At 41.7% G+C, this 15,631-nt stretch overlaps 1 pseudogene; it reads left to right on the top strand.

Moving 5' to 3' along the window:
* Positions 1-5,347: 5,347 nt before the first annotated feature.
* The window catches only part of LOC109445392 (small ribosomal subunit protein uS15m), a 48,443-nt pseudogene continuing 38,159 nt past the window's right edge, over positions 5,348-15,631 (top strand).

Genomic DNA, 15,631 nt, shown 5'->3' with positions numbered 1-15,631 from the left:
TTGCTTCCATGAAAGAGAAAATGTGGACTGGGGGACAAAGGTAGGAGTGAAACTTACTTTTCACTTGTATTAGTTTTCTATTGATTATGAAAAATTTCACAGCTTAAAACAATATGAATTTATTATCTCTGACTACCATAGTCAGAAGTCTGGTTTAGATTGAGTGGTTTCTCTACTCTGGGTTTCATGAGGCTCAAATCAAGATGTCAGCAGAGTTCATTCCTAATTGGAGTCTTTGGAGAATAATCTGCTTTTCAGCTCATTCAAGTTGTTAGCTGAATTCAATTCCTTGTGGTTGTAGAAGTGAAGTCTCAGTTTCCTTGCTGGCTATCAGCCAAGGGCTGGTCTTGGAGCTTCCAAGTTGCCTCCATTCCATATGGTCCCCTTTCGCACCAGTTCATTGCATCTCACAATGGAATCCCTCTGCCTTCCTCTTCTGCAGACTCTCTCCATCTCCAGCCCAAGAAAGTTCTGTTTTTAAGGGTTCATCTGATTAGATTTGACCCACCTAGATAATCCAGGATCATCTCCCTAGCTTAAAGTTTGTAACCTTAATTACAAGCGAGAGTCCCTTTTGCTATGTAATATATGCACAGGACCCAAAGATTAGGGTGGGGACATCTCTGGAAGTGGGCATTATTTGAGCAATTGCTCACTGCTTAGTTTTCTTTTTATTTGAATTTTTGCTGTGTATATATTAGGTGTTCAAAACCTACCTAATAATAATTACAATAATGGAAAAGGACATATGGAACAACAACATGGCAACATTTGTGGAAGTTGTAGCATGTTTTCTGAATGCTTGCCAACGTGCATGTATTACCTAATTTAATCACCACAACATCATCATCTAGATTTCACAAATGAAGAAACCAGGCCCAGAGGGGTTAAAGATTTGTCCAAGGTCACACAGCTAGTATGTGACAGACAGTCTTACCCAAAGGTAGCTGACACCACCAGAGCCTTTTTCTAACCACTAGGCGGCACTGCCTGCCTAGTCCCCAGCTGTGGGAGTCACTGCTCGAATTCCACCTTCATGTTTCCCTCTTACAGAAATTTATCTGGGGGAATACACAGCTGAGGGAAGTGACTTTAAGTGTACTATGTTTTATAAGAGACTGGAGGAAGCTTCCTTGTTCTAATAGATCAGCACCCCTGTACACACCACTTCCCTCGTGCCTATCCCAAGTGGGAGACTACCAGTGGGAGAACCAGTGGGCTAGACTAGTCAGAAGCTGCTGAGGGGGAGGCACTGGGCTACTTTTAGGGGTGGCATCCCCTCCCTTACTGTACCTGCCCCTACCTGCTCCTGAGTAGCAAATGTATATATTATCCCAAAGATCACCAAGTACTTCCCTGATGGTCCTCTGAGGTCTTCTGCCCCAGACCCCCTCTTAGCTAACAGGAGGCTTCTTTTTACGTACGACGAGAAGAGACCCCCACTCCTCTACCAGCACTCCATAGCAGACAGGGTGGAAGGCAGAGTACAGAACCACCTGACACTCCCTCCATATACACACGTCAGGCATCCTGTCTGTTGCATGTGAAATTAAGCTCTATTTTTTCCAATTATACAGGTATTGTGTGTTCCCTGAAGGAAAATTATGAAATATACAGATGAGCAAAGAGAGAAATTGAGTTACCATATCTCTCCACCAACAGAAAGCCACTGCAGTCAGTATATTAGCGTATGTGCTTCTAGATGTGTGTGTGAGTGTGTGTGTGTATGTGTGTGTGTGTATGTGTGTTGTCAGAGAAAGAGAGACGAAAGAGGCAAAGAGAGAATAAATTAATTTCTCTTTTTTGAAAAAGTAGAATCTGGGGGGTGGGAGATGAGGGTAAGGGGGATCAAATATATGGTGATGGAAGGAGAACTGACTCTGGGTGGTGAACACACAATGGGATTTATAGATGATGTAATACAGAATTGTACACCTGAAATCTATGTAATTTTACTAACAATTGTCACCCCAATAAATTGAAAAAATAAATTGAAAAAAAAGAAAAAGTAGAATCATCCTACATATAGTTTAACACCCTTTCATTTACATTTCTTATTTTTGTGAACTTTTTTTCATGTCAATAGACGAACTTCTACAATGATACTCTTTTACAGTTCCTAGGAGGTTTTTGCAAATATTTTTAAATGAGTAGCACGTATTCATTGTAGAAAATACAGATAAGCAACATAAAATTGTAATTTCGCCATGTGGAGACAACCACTGTCAGCATTTCTACCTTCACTGTGACTGAATACACACTCTCCTAGTTTTGCAAAGTTGAACACTGTTGCCAAGATTTTGCTAGACACACTTTTGCTAGACAGGCAGCAGCAAACAGAAGAGAAGTTAAACCTTTGCTCACATATTGATTATTTCTGAAAGAGTAAGTTCAGCAGTGCTGGGTCATAGGACATGTACACTTTTAAGGCCATTGATCAATATCGCCACACTGCTTTCTGGGAGAGGTTACAGGTTATGGGGGTAACTTTCTCCAGGCCACCTCACCAATCTTGAGTAGTACAAGTTTTTTAAAGTCTTTCCGGCATACCATTTAAAACATTTTCAAGTTTGGCACAGCACAAAGCTGTTCCATGTCTTGCTTTGGGAGTACAAGTTCTAACAGCTTTTCTGGCATACTGGTTTAATCAGATCCTAGTGCACTTTGAGGGGCAGATACGTTCTTATGCGGGGCGGGGGGGGAATCATGAAACACACACACATTTACAAGGAGAAAACTATGAAATTACCAAAGAAAAGATTCAGGGGAAGAAAGAAATAGGATGCCCTGTGAAATCGTTTCCAGAAGGAAACAGAGTCATCTTCACCTTGATTTTGTTTTCTTAAGCCCCCGATCCCATGGAGTCCATTTGTAACTTTAGGACTGTGGTGTCAAATACCAATTTAAGAAAACCTGAAGAGGCTCTGACTCTCCTTTGGTGAGCACCTTACACAAAGAAATGGCAACACAGAACATCTCATTCTGTCCTCCGTTGCTCTGCTTTGTCCAAAGACAAAGCTCCTGCTCAGAAGGTTCATCGTTAAGAAGCTCTTCTGTCTTTTGTGGATCTGGTTTCAGTCAGAGCATATAATCTGCCACCTGGAGCTCAGTTCAGCAAAGGCATTGGCCCATTTCCAGCAATTATCTGAGAAAATCTATTTCAGTCACTAAAACTCCAGTTTTAATCAAACTTGCAAATCCCAGTTACCCCCAGCAGTGAGCAATCACAGTTAGGTCCCACGGAAGCAGTGATTGCATCTGTGACCCCAGAAGACCTCTCTCCATTAGCTATCACTTGGAAATCCCTGGGTCTCATTGTCTGCCATTAAAAATTTACCATTTCCAGATAAGATATTGGAATGAAGAAGGAAATGATGCCCAGGTATTTCAGGGCTGCAACTCTCAGGCTGGAGCTTGTGGAAGGGAAACAATTACCCAGGAAATAGATGTCTATCCTGTTCCTTAATATCATCAGATGCCTAGCTTGACCAGAAATTTCCTTCCCAGCAGTTCCAGCAATGAGAGCGTTGTGCTAGCCATCTGAGTGTAACTAATTAGCCTGGATGAATTTGGCTTTGGTGCCAGGAACTATTTTAAGGTGACATATACCAAGAGCTCCTAGTTTAACCCCAGCAGCTAAGCCTTTTTGGCACTACCAAAAGCTGTCGTCTCACCCAGCAAAAACCCCAGTGGCAGAGCTTTTGGTGCCCAGCAGAGGTCCAGGTTATTTATTATTTCAGCAAGTGGAATAGATCAGCTCTTAACTGTGGCATGTAAAAGCTCATTCATTCTGAACATCTGTATCTTAAAAATCATATACCAAGGAAAGAATTGTTTTCCTTTGTAGGTGAATCTAGGAGAGACTATCACAACTTACCACTTTAAATTATGGGTAAAAAAAATTTTTATTTTTCTGTTGTTTTTTTGTTTTTTAAATGTTGAGATAGAAGGGAGAGGACAGAAGTAGCCAAAATGTGCCTTAAAAAAAATAAGTAAGCTCTTACTTCCCCAAACTGCCAGCCCAGGTATTCTAAAACACTGTGGAAAATTAATTATCTCTATAGAATTAGTCACCGAATTCTAACCAATTTACGCTTAAAAAAAAAAAAAGATAATATTTATGCTCTAATTAAGCTCAACAAAAACACCATAGGCATTTCTTCAATTGGGTCAGAAATCAGGAAGTTAGTTGTGCCAACACTACTGTCAAGTACACCTGCCAATGATTTAGCATCTCCCCACTTCATGCTTCTCTGAACAGCAGGAAATGTTCAGCATTGTCACAAAGCTGCTTTCCTGTGCTTTGCTACGCAAGCATCTTCCACCTGCATTATTTTTCAGAACTTTTTTCCCCTATCTTGCAAAAAATAAACTGTACCTACCTGTTCCTCTATCTACAAAGATTCTTCCCGTAATTTGTTATTGTTAAACACAGTCCTGATTCTCCTTAATCGATCAAACTTAAGCTTTATGCCTGAGATACTTGCATGGTGTTTTTGCTTGGTTTATGTAGTCTGTTAAGCACTGAGAAATACTACCAGGCAAGAGTTACTACTACTGCTCTGCTATGATGATGCAATGCAGGCCACAGGCCAAGTTTGCTCCGAGGGGTGATTGGCCCTGCCCTGTCCGTGCTCCACAGAAAACCAGAAGAGCCTGGGAGTTTATGCCACCGTTGCTGTCCCCCAAAGTGGTCCTCATCCAATAACCAGGAATATGAAAACCTCAAGTCAGATACCCCTGGGACATAATTTAAATTTCCCCAATGAGATCAATGTAGAAATACCCTCCGTAGGGTTTTGCTTGAAATCTTACCCCTATTGGGTTTCTTCCTGTTTCCATTCTTTATTGCTGCATAACAAACTAAGCCAACCTTCAGTTATCTATTGCTGCTTAACAAACTGTCCCAAATTCAGTTATCTATTGTTGTGTAAAAAACTACCCCACACTTCAGTTATCTGTTGCTATATAACAAACTACCCCAAAGCTTAAAACAAGGATTGCTTTATTTATGCATTATGCATGATTCTCCTGGTCAGGAATTCAGACAAGCCATGGTGGAGATGCCTTTTCTCTGTCTCCTATATTTGAGGACCCCAGCTGGGATGGCTTAAGTTATTGGGAGGTCTGGCTGGGATGGCTTGATGTATGTCATATGTCACTGTCAGCTGGATCCCTCAGTTCTCCTCCATGTGATCTCTCCATGTCACTAGTCTGGACTTCTTCATAGCTCCATGGTCTCAGGGTGGCTGAGTTTCTTTAAGTAACATCTGACTACCCATAGGAACAAGAAGCTGCTTGGCCTGTTGAAACATAAACCTGGGATTGCCTCAGCACAACTTCCGCCATGCCTATTGTCCAAGTCAGGTTAGAAGGCCAGCTCTAACTGGGGGAGAAATAGACCTCATCATGGTGAGTGGAGTGGCATATGCAAGCAGACAGGGCAGGAAAGGAAAGCAGCCACCGTGGGAGACCAACTGCCATCTCCCCTTCCCTGTCCTGCTTACTCCCTTATAGGTTTTTCCTAAGAGCCCTTCCTAATTGAAACAGGTCGCACATGTGTGCTCATCCCATGGTCTCCCTCTGGGGAACCTGGCCCTATGACAGGGGCTATTCCAATCCAAAGTTTCCAGTCTCCTTCCAAGAAAGATTGTTATCAGCACAGGCCAAACCCAAGTCTATCCTGACTGACACTTGCAAACCCCAAGAGCAAACAGTGACAGCTCCAAGTCAGGGGATCTCAATTTTGGCTGCTCATTATAAACACTTGGGAGCTTAAAAAAAAAAAAAAAAAAAAAAAGGCTTAGGTCTCCTACATATCCCAGAGATTCTGAATTAATTGAGCTGGAATGAGACCTACACATGGGTATTGTCATGCAGGGTGGCGTGCGGGGTCTCTAGTCCTGCTCCCCACATAAGAACGCAGGATATGGTGAGGCCAAAAAGGAACACCCACAGAGTCACAGATAGGGGAGTCATACCACTATAGTCTCGCTGGCGGCTGGTTGGAGACACAGGAAGCAGCAGCCACACACTCCACAACCCGTCGTCCACTTGTCTCTGCCAACCTACCTCACTTGCTAACTGCAATCCACCTCTCTGCAATCTGCGATCCACACTCCGCCCTTGCAGGCTCAGCCACCATCTTCTTGCTAGCCCCCATTTTCTGCTAGCGTAGCCACTGTAGTTATATTAGTGGCCAATGGCTCACTGGTTATACCTGATGGCCAACTAGCCACAGCTGATGGCCATCCAATCACAGTTGATGGCCATTTACTACCTGAGTGAGCACCTTTACATGTGAGGGAGAGAACCTGGAAACTGCACTCCTGACTCTGTCCCCACAGGTATGTTGGGGGTTTTTTGTTTGTTTTCTATTTTCCCCAGAATTTCTAATTGGCAGCCCAAGTTAAGAACCTATTCTAAGTAATTCAAGCTCTGTCTGTTCAAGCTTAGTGTGTGTGGGGAGAGGAAGATTAAAATGTGTCTGGTGAAGAGGAAAAAAAAATAACCCTTGACCAAATTACCCCTTGCCCTGGAATCAAAATCTTATCACTGCCATCAAATAATGTTAGTTGCAAATCCAGTTGCTCTATTTTCAAGTCTAGGAGTGGAGTGGCTTCTTGTCCTAGTTTAGAAAAACAAATTCCAGTTATTATGTATGTACCCTTTGCTTTATGGCATATAGCATAGAGAATGTGATTCTTAAATCCCACTCATGTTTCATCAACATGATTAGAATACCTAGCTTTGTTCTCATGAGGAACAAAAAATAATCTTGGTTATATCAGTGCCTGAGTTGGAAAAAAACAAAACAAAACAAAACCATATCTTCCAATGCCATTTATTAAGCTTCTGGGATGAAATCTGTCTATGAAAATTTCATCGTCTAGAAGGATATTTCAGAGTATAAAGTACAAGCAAATACTTTTCCAGGCTAATTCCACAATAAATATGACAGTATTTTCCCTTTGTCTTCTTGCTGAGCCTGTTAATCTTTAAATGATACAGAGGAGACAGTGTTCTACCTTCCTGTTACATTTTCTTTTTAAATTTTATCCTTACTCTTAATTCTCAATTTGGTTCCTATAATCACTGGCTTTTAGTCTGTGAAACTGAGTTTTTTAATTAGCAAGGTAGAGATCAATGTAATACAAAATACATGCTAGTGCAGAACTAGATTCTGCTCTCCCATACATGGGTGCCAAGTGGAGAGACGATAACCTGTGAACATAGTTTGAGAGAAACTTGAGCTCATCCCAGAAATAACAACCTCCTCTTTCATGGGAAGGAGCAACCTGGAAATATTACATTTCCACACTGCACTTGCACTCCCCCAGGAATGTTAACATCTATGAAATGAGGAGATGTCTTATAATTGTCATAGTTTAATTGGCTTCTTGTCTTTCATAGTGGTGCATAAAATAATGGGGCAACTTAAAACTGATAATGTCTTAGTTTAGATGAAATATGGCAATCCACATGAATTGAGCCATAGGGAGAACTGAATAGATTTCAGATTAAGATTCTGTGTATATAAGGTTCTGTTGAGTATGTGAAAGCATGGAGAAAAACTGAATTTCCTCTCTGACGTAGCACCTTTTGGACCCTTTCAGGAGCAAACAGTTATATCCAAAGCTCAGAGTGCTATTTACAAGTATATACTGACCACATTTAGAATGAATCCTAAAAGAGACTGTTGAAAGTGTAGGTTCATGGTAATAAATTTTACAACTGCCCAGTTGGTATTTGGTTGAGTTCCTATGACACACTTCTCTGTTTCACAAAAACAGCTCTCGGGTTTTTAATGCTAATATGGGTTCTAAGACGAAGTTTAATAGTGAGGGTAACCCTTGGCATCTGTTAAACATATTAATCCCAGGGCTTCACCCCAGAACTTTTGATTCAGAAACTCTAAGGGTGGCAGGTCAGGGATACCATCCGTGTGGTTAACAAGCTCTACGGGTGACTCAGATGCGTAGCACCTTTGAACAACACTGCACCGGTAGTGTTAGAACTCCAGTGCAATGTGGCATGCACTTGGGACATTGGTGGTGAGATTCCCTAAGCCACCATCTGTGCAAGGCTGCTCCCCAAATGTCCAGCATCACCTGCTGTGTGCTCACACTGATCATTAAACATAGCTCAAGCCTGGGGTGGGGGTTTAAATTATCCTTCTTACTATAGACCTCCAAATTCTCAAAACAGTGACCTACTGGAGACCCAAAGGAGCAGGGTTTGCATGGAGCCTGAGAACCAGAACACTGAATTTTCCCGTTTCTCAAAAGCAAATGGGATTAACTGACTCTGACTCTATTTCTTAAACAGTGAATGTCAAGGTCTCTCGGCCCATTCCAGGTGTGCTGCATTTTGCAACCAAACAGGAGAACTCACCGAATCTGCCGGTCGCCTGTTAAAACTTATTTGTACTTGAAAGCATGCTTGCTTGCACTTGGGATACATATAAGGTTTTACTGGAGTTTAGAGGAAAGTTTATCCACCAGTGTCCCAAAGAGGATGAAAGAAGTTGTGCCCTTTCATTTCTGCCCTACATGAGACAGTGAAAAGGGCTAAACAGTCTCATGCCTGGAAGTCTCGCAAGTGTTCTTAGACTGCAGGCACTGCCTTTTGCTGTCCCATTGTCCTATCTCGTGCCCTTCCCAGCTCCCCACTCGTCCATCCCAATAAGGTCATCCTATACCAAGTCTTTATTTTTTTTATTTATTTTTTTTTTTTTTGCAGATCTAAATTTCTGAATTTATGAGAATAAAATGTATATTATTTATTTATATTCAATTTAGTTTTTCAGTTATATTTGACATTCAGTATTATTTTATATTAGTTTCAGGTATACAGCATAGAGACATTTATGTAATTTATATAGTGATCCCCACCTCCACCCCCCATTAAACTAACACCCACCTGGCACTAAACATGGTTGTTTCAAATCCTATACCCATTCTTAAGCTTTGGGAGTCTTTGGATGATGTTTACCATCAGGAAGAGGATGGAAACTTGGGGGTGAGGTGCCAGATGGTGTCTGCTGTATTGCAATACTACACTCCCCTTCCATGGCCTCTTCTCTCCTGCCAGGGCAGATAGGCTGCAGACGACACTCTCCACACTTTCCTTCCACCTGGCATCCTGTCACATGCTACCAGTGCGAGGCACTGGCAGGAGTCCGGAAGGCGACAGAAAGGAAGAAGCCTTTTTTCTGTGGACTTGGTTCTGTTCTTGCAGAAGCGGCCGCGACGATGAGCAGCGAGAGCGGACAAAGGCTGTGGAGGCCGCGGGCAAGTACAGGCTTCTGGGTTTCTGCCAGCTCTGCCAACGCAATTCTGACAACACACTGTGCACTCTGAGTAACGCTTTTTTTCTCTTCGCTCTTTCAGATCTGGAGGTGGTAGCCACTTCCTGCAGTTACTGATCTTTGGGAAATCTTACCTTCCCACTTTTCCCCCTATAGCTCTTCTAACACCTTTACAACCAACTCCCTCTTTGAAAATCTGGAGTAGTTTCTGTTTTCCCAATTAGATGCAGACTGATAAAACCGGAACCTTACACTGTTATTAACAAGGGACAGAGAGTAAATGAAACCCTTTATCTACCTTCAATATCCCGGTTTTTAAGGATCTCATTTCACTGGGATCAAAGGAATCAAAGTAGGATCCTGCCCAGAAAGGGGAGGTGTCTTGAATTTGGCAGCACATGTCAAACCAAATTGGAAGCCAATGTTCTTTCTGAGATCCTCATGGTCTTAGGTTGGTTTCCCCACACGTAGCCCCTGAGGTGAGGATTCATGCCTTCCTGACTTATTATGGGAGTGCTACAAGACAGGCCTACAAAAACGTGGAGTAAGCGAGGCAGGATGAAGCCAAGCAGGGGTGAGACTGCAGCTCAGGCCTCAGAGGCCGCTCCAGCCTGACCCCCAAGGGAGCTGGAGTGTAAGCTATGCCTCAGAGCTTTCACGATGATTGTACCCATCAGTCATTTTCCAAGGGATGCCTGAAGGGGCCATAAACTGCCAGTAGTTTGACTGACCCTGGTAGCCCAAGAACAGACAGGCCTCTAAAGAAGAGCTGCAGGTGTGAGCCCTTGGAAACAAAAATACACTGAAGCTGGAGAAAGGCACACAGAAAAGGTCAAATGGACCCGAGGAGTTCTGGCCAGAGCACTGACAGGGTCCCTCTGATTCTGACCCTTAATGTATCTGACTATGAAAAGACCTTCAGAAAGGGATGTCCAATGCATCACTCTGCCTCCCAGATTTCATGCAAGGTCTTCTTTTGGCCAACACTAACCAAGAACCATAGAGGGAAGGGAGTTCTGGGAAATGTTCCTAGCTTAACCAAGTTGATAACAGAATAATCCAAACATTAGGCCTAGCTGTTTCAATAAAGTGTCACAAAATCCCAGAATATGAGTGGGCTTCCTTTTGCTAGAAGACCCACACGTAACTGTTGGCAAAAGGCCCAACTGTACCAAGAAGTACTAATACAGCTCCTCTGTGTGGTTCCCATGATGTTCAATCAAATGTAAGGGGATGTTCTGCAGGCAGAGGATAAAGTTCCATGCAGCAGGCTGGCCCTGGCCCTGGTCCTGGCCCTGACAGGTGTTAGGCCAATTCCACACCTCTCCACGTGGCCACCCAGGGCTGGACCTCTAACCTTAGCATCCTCATCCCCAGCTTCCTTGAGCCTTTCATGTCAATTCTTGAGTGCTTATTTGGGAAATCAAAAATACTTCTCACTGATGATTTTTATTCTCTGCATATAAATTTAGAGGCAGTGGGTGTTACAGCTAAAAGCATGGTCTCTGAAGGCAGATTTTCTGGGCTCAAGTATTAGGTCCATCATTTACCAGCTCTGTGATCTTGACAAAGTTACTTAACCTCTCTACCTCAATTTCCTCATTTATAAAGTAGGAATAGTGTTACTATCTATTTTATATAGGTTATGAGAAGCTTAAAGGAATTTATATATATATATTGGTCACTTAGAATTTATGTGAATAATATTCATTAAATTTCAATGATTATAAGTCACCTTTATTTAATGATTATATATTTTTCTTATCTATTCTACTAAAACATGATCCAGTAGGATTTGACAATGCTTTGGCACAAATTAGCATCGTCATGTATAAGAAAACAGTAAAAGTGTGTGATAATTTCAAAATATTCTTATTCCTACTTTTCATTATTTCAGAATGATCTGCCCCAAATTTATGAGGTTTTATCATACATGGACTATCCTCTTACAAGACAATATTTAGAGGAAATTTTCTAACAAAAAATAGTGATTATAGAAAGGTTAAAGACCAAGTATGAGACATTTGAAGTCTTATTTCCATCAATAGCTGGCAAGTTTCACCAACAACTATTCGCCTAAGTAGTGGGAACATAGAACCATAAGAAAGGTGTGCAAGTATTGGGTTTCCTTTGAAGATCTCAGCAAGAATATAAATGTATCCTCTCTGAGACATATAAATAACCTAGAGTTCCTCATGCTCAGTCTCAAAGAAATACTTGGCATTCTCTGGTGATCTGGTATGATGAATTATCGGGGTTAGAATTTTCCCTCCAAACACAGTCATTGCTGGTGGAACTGCATGTTTGGTACAACCTCTTTGTAGGACAATTTGGAAATGTCTGTCGACGCTTTCAGTGCTTATACCCAGTGATATGCTTGTTGTGTAATAAAGTGTTTGTTGTATGATACAGAATTTGAATGGTCTTTGTCCCAGGTTCCTGGAACAGAGGAACTCTTGGAATTTCCTGAATGATAGGAGCCCTGAGTTCCTTGCAGTGGGCTCCTAGGATCACCCCTGAGTTTGTTAACAAGGTGACGCATGGTGGACTCCTAGAAAGTTTTAGGAGGGGGGCTGGCCAAGCCAGAAAGACCAACCATGTGATTAGAGAGTTAGGGCTTCGGGCCACCTGATACCAACCCATATGCCTGACCTCTGGGGAAGGTCTAGGGCTAGAGACTGAGTTCAGTCACAGAGCCAATGATTCAATCAATCATGCCTACGTAACGAAACCCCAATAAAAACTCTGGACGCTGGAAGCTCCAGTGAGCTTCCTTGTTGGTGAACACATTGGGGTGCCAGAAGGATGATATGTCCTCAAGTCACAGGGAAAAGACACAAAAACTCCATATTCAGGACTCTGCCAGACCTCACTAATAGGCTTCTTCATTTGGATGGTCCTGATTTACATTTTCTTCCTAATAAAACTATAATAATAAGTATAATGCTTTCCTGAGTTCTGTGAGTCATTCTAGGGAATTACCAAACCTAAAGGGGTCATGGGAACCCTCAAATTTGTAGTCAGTTTGTCTGAAGTGTGGGTGGCCTAGGAATCCCCAGATGTGTGGCTGGCATCTGAAGTGAGGGCAGTCTTGTTGGGGACTGCATGCTTCACCTGGGAGTCTGTACTAACTCCAGGTAGTATCAGAATTGAATCACAGTATAGCAATGTTTAACAACCGGCTTTCCAGGAGAGAACGGGGATGTCCTCGTTTATAGTGTTTGCAGATTTCCATGATACAAATACTCTCACTATTGCCAATTTCAAGTTACCAAGGTGATGTCATTGATCATGGAGTTGAGAAGAGATGCACTTGATCTGCTCCTCATGAGCTTGTGCCAGTTGACTCCAGCACACTGTTACTTATATCTTGTCACCGAGCAATTCCATTTCTCAAAACTTATTCAACAGATATGCTGGCACATTTTCCTTTTTCTAAATAAGTACAAAAATGTTCATTAAAGCATTGTGTGCATTCATAAAAGATTAAAAACAAGCTACAGGCCCACCAATGAACTTAAACAAGTCATAATTTCATTAATAAAATGAAATGTTATGCAGGCTTTAGAAAGAATTAGACAAATATATACTGATGTGGAATAATTTGCAAGATATATTTATTATTAGGTGAAAAAAGAAAGAGGCAGAACAGTTGGCAGTTTGATACCACTTGGTGTAATATGAAGGGGGATATATATTAACTTGTATACATCTATAGACTTTTGGGGGAAGAAATACACACACACACACACACACACACACACACACACACATACACTCCAAAAAACAAACACACAAGAAAAAACAAACTTAGTAAAAGAGGTACCTTCCGGAAGGAGGATGAGGAGATTTGAGTGAGAGAGACACGACTTTTTATATATGCCTTTTTGTAGCGTTCTCATTTTTTTATGGTGTCTATTTAAAGAATTAAAGCATAGGAAATGATAGAGAGAAAGTAGGGTGATAGAAATGAATGACTGAATGAACAAATGAGTGAACCTCTGAGCAAAGCGACTTGCTCTTTCATCACAGTCAATGCACTTCTCAGCGGTCCCTGTGCATAGCTCTGTTCTAAAGTCTGCTTCAGGGAGACGGTAACAGGGTTCACAGAGAAATGACAGGGTATTTTCTCACAATGAGGTCAAGCACTGAAATGCCCATAGGAGCCAGGTAGACACCATGAATGCATGATGTTGTCGGGTGGGATTATGCTGAACTGAAGGGCTCCTGCCACAAATAGAAGGAAGCCAGGACTCAGCTACGGCAGCCATTGGTCTGCAGAAATATGGACACAGTATTGCCAGATCTTCTGATTTTTCAAGAAAACGCAGAAATCCAAACTAGTATGTGAAATGTCATCATGTGTTGAACTAATACATATTTTTCAACAATATAATGTGAGCCAAAGAAAACCTCATTATAACTTTATACGTTTTTAAGAGAATGGCTATATTTCTACCAATGAAACACAGGAACTTATTTTAGGCTGAGCTTAGATGAGTAACAAGTATTTGGATTTGGCGTTCTAAGGAAAGAGATTTTATCATTTTTTCCCCCAAGCCCCAGACGATTAAATGTAATGATGGTATCTGTGAAGTGAGTGTCCTTAGTCTATTCTGGCTGCTATAACAAAATACCACGGATTGGGTAGCTTATAAACAACAGAAATGTATTTCTTATAGTTTTGGAGGCTGGGAAGTCCCCAGATCAAGGTGCCAGCATGGTTGCACTCTCTGGTGATGGCACTCTTCCTGATTCATAGCCTTGTACATGCCTTCTCTCTGTCCTCACATGGTGAAAGGGCAAGGGAGCTCTCTGGAGCCTCTTTAAAAGGGCACTAATCCCATTCATGAGGGCTCCACCCTCAGGACCTAAGCACCTCCAAAAGGCCCCATCTCTTAATACTGCCATCTTTGGGGGTTAGGATTTCAACAGGTGAATTTTGGGGGGAAACAAACCTTCAGACCATAGCAGTCAGTTAAGTCTGAAACCTATTTCTTTTAGCAGTATATGTTGGTTAATAGATTTTAAAAGCTATGAGAAGTCTGTCAAACCCATTCAAAAGTGAGGAATGGGAGTGTGCAGAGAAAAGTGCAAAGTGGAAGAAAGAGATATAAGGCGGTAGCCAGGCAAACACAGAAAGAGAGCCAGAGAGGAGAGCCTGACAGGATGCAAGTAGAAGGACAGAACTATAGCACTGACCCACATCAGGAGCATGGGAAAGAGACCAAAGATGGAAAGTCCAACCATTATAAGGTAGTTTCTTTCAGCGGTTTTCTTGTATATTGATTTGCCTTTCTGAATCCCCAGTGCGCCCACTCTAGTTTGATTAAAATTGCCTGAGTCCGTCAGTATTCAATTTATGACTAATTTATCCCTACTAACTTAGATTCTCCCAACATTCTGTTGGCTGAAAGTGTGCTGATTTCCTGTTGTTCTAGTTTTTCAAAAATCTCAGCTGTAAGCATGACCATGCCTCTATGGAATCTCAGGCCTGCAAGGATTAAGCAAGCTCAGATGAAGAGAGATTAATGGTGGTGTCTGTGTTACTGCAGAGGGAGAGAAAATAGTGGCATTAATCATAATGATGATGATGGTAGAGCATTTATTATGGGCCAAGGGGCTTTATGAGAAAGACAATCAGAAGTCTCACCCTAGTACTACCTCTAACTTTAAGTCCAGCATCTCTGGGGAATGGGCCTTCCTCCCAGTCAGGTCCGTGTATAGCTCCTCAGAGTCCAGAAATGATACATTTAAATATTTCCAATACACTATATTCAACAGAACAATGACAGAAAGAAAATAAGGTAACCACAAATATATTTTGGATAAAAACAAATAGAGAGAACAACCAGTCCTTCACATATTCTGTATCCAGCCAGAGAAGACTGGCAGCAACTCCTGTCCTTGGCAATGAAGTGATGTCCTTGGTCAGCCAATCTGGCTGCCCCTGGTTTTGCAAACAGAAAGAACTTTGCATAGCAAGGTTATATCCTGTTTCCTGTTATAAGAACCAGCTTGGACTACATTTTGTCCCATTCTTTTAGGACTTTACTGAAGGCTGCAAGAATAAGCCAACACACTCCAGCACCATGACATTTTTCTACCTAAGTCAAGGCTGAAGTTCCATATTATTGTTTCCTATCCACAGAGCAGGAAGCTAAGACTTAGAGAGATTAAACCACTAACCCAATCAGTAAGAAGCAGAGCATAAACATTCAAGACTATTATTCTTTCTTTGTATTTCATCTTTTATAACTTTTTCATTCCTAATTACCAAAGTAGTACAAGAGGAAGACGGAAAAATTGGAATATACAGAA

Source organism: Rhinolophus sinicus, linkage group LG10 (genome assembly GCF_036562045.2).
Source record: "Rhinolophus sinicus isolate RSC01 linkage group LG10, ASM3656204v1, whole genome shotgun sequence".
Lineage (NCBI taxonomy): Eukaryota > Metazoa > Chordata > Mammalia > Chiroptera > Rhinolophidae > Rhinolophus > Rhinolophus sinicus.
This window is presented reverse-complemented; position numbering and strand designations above follow the sequence as displayed.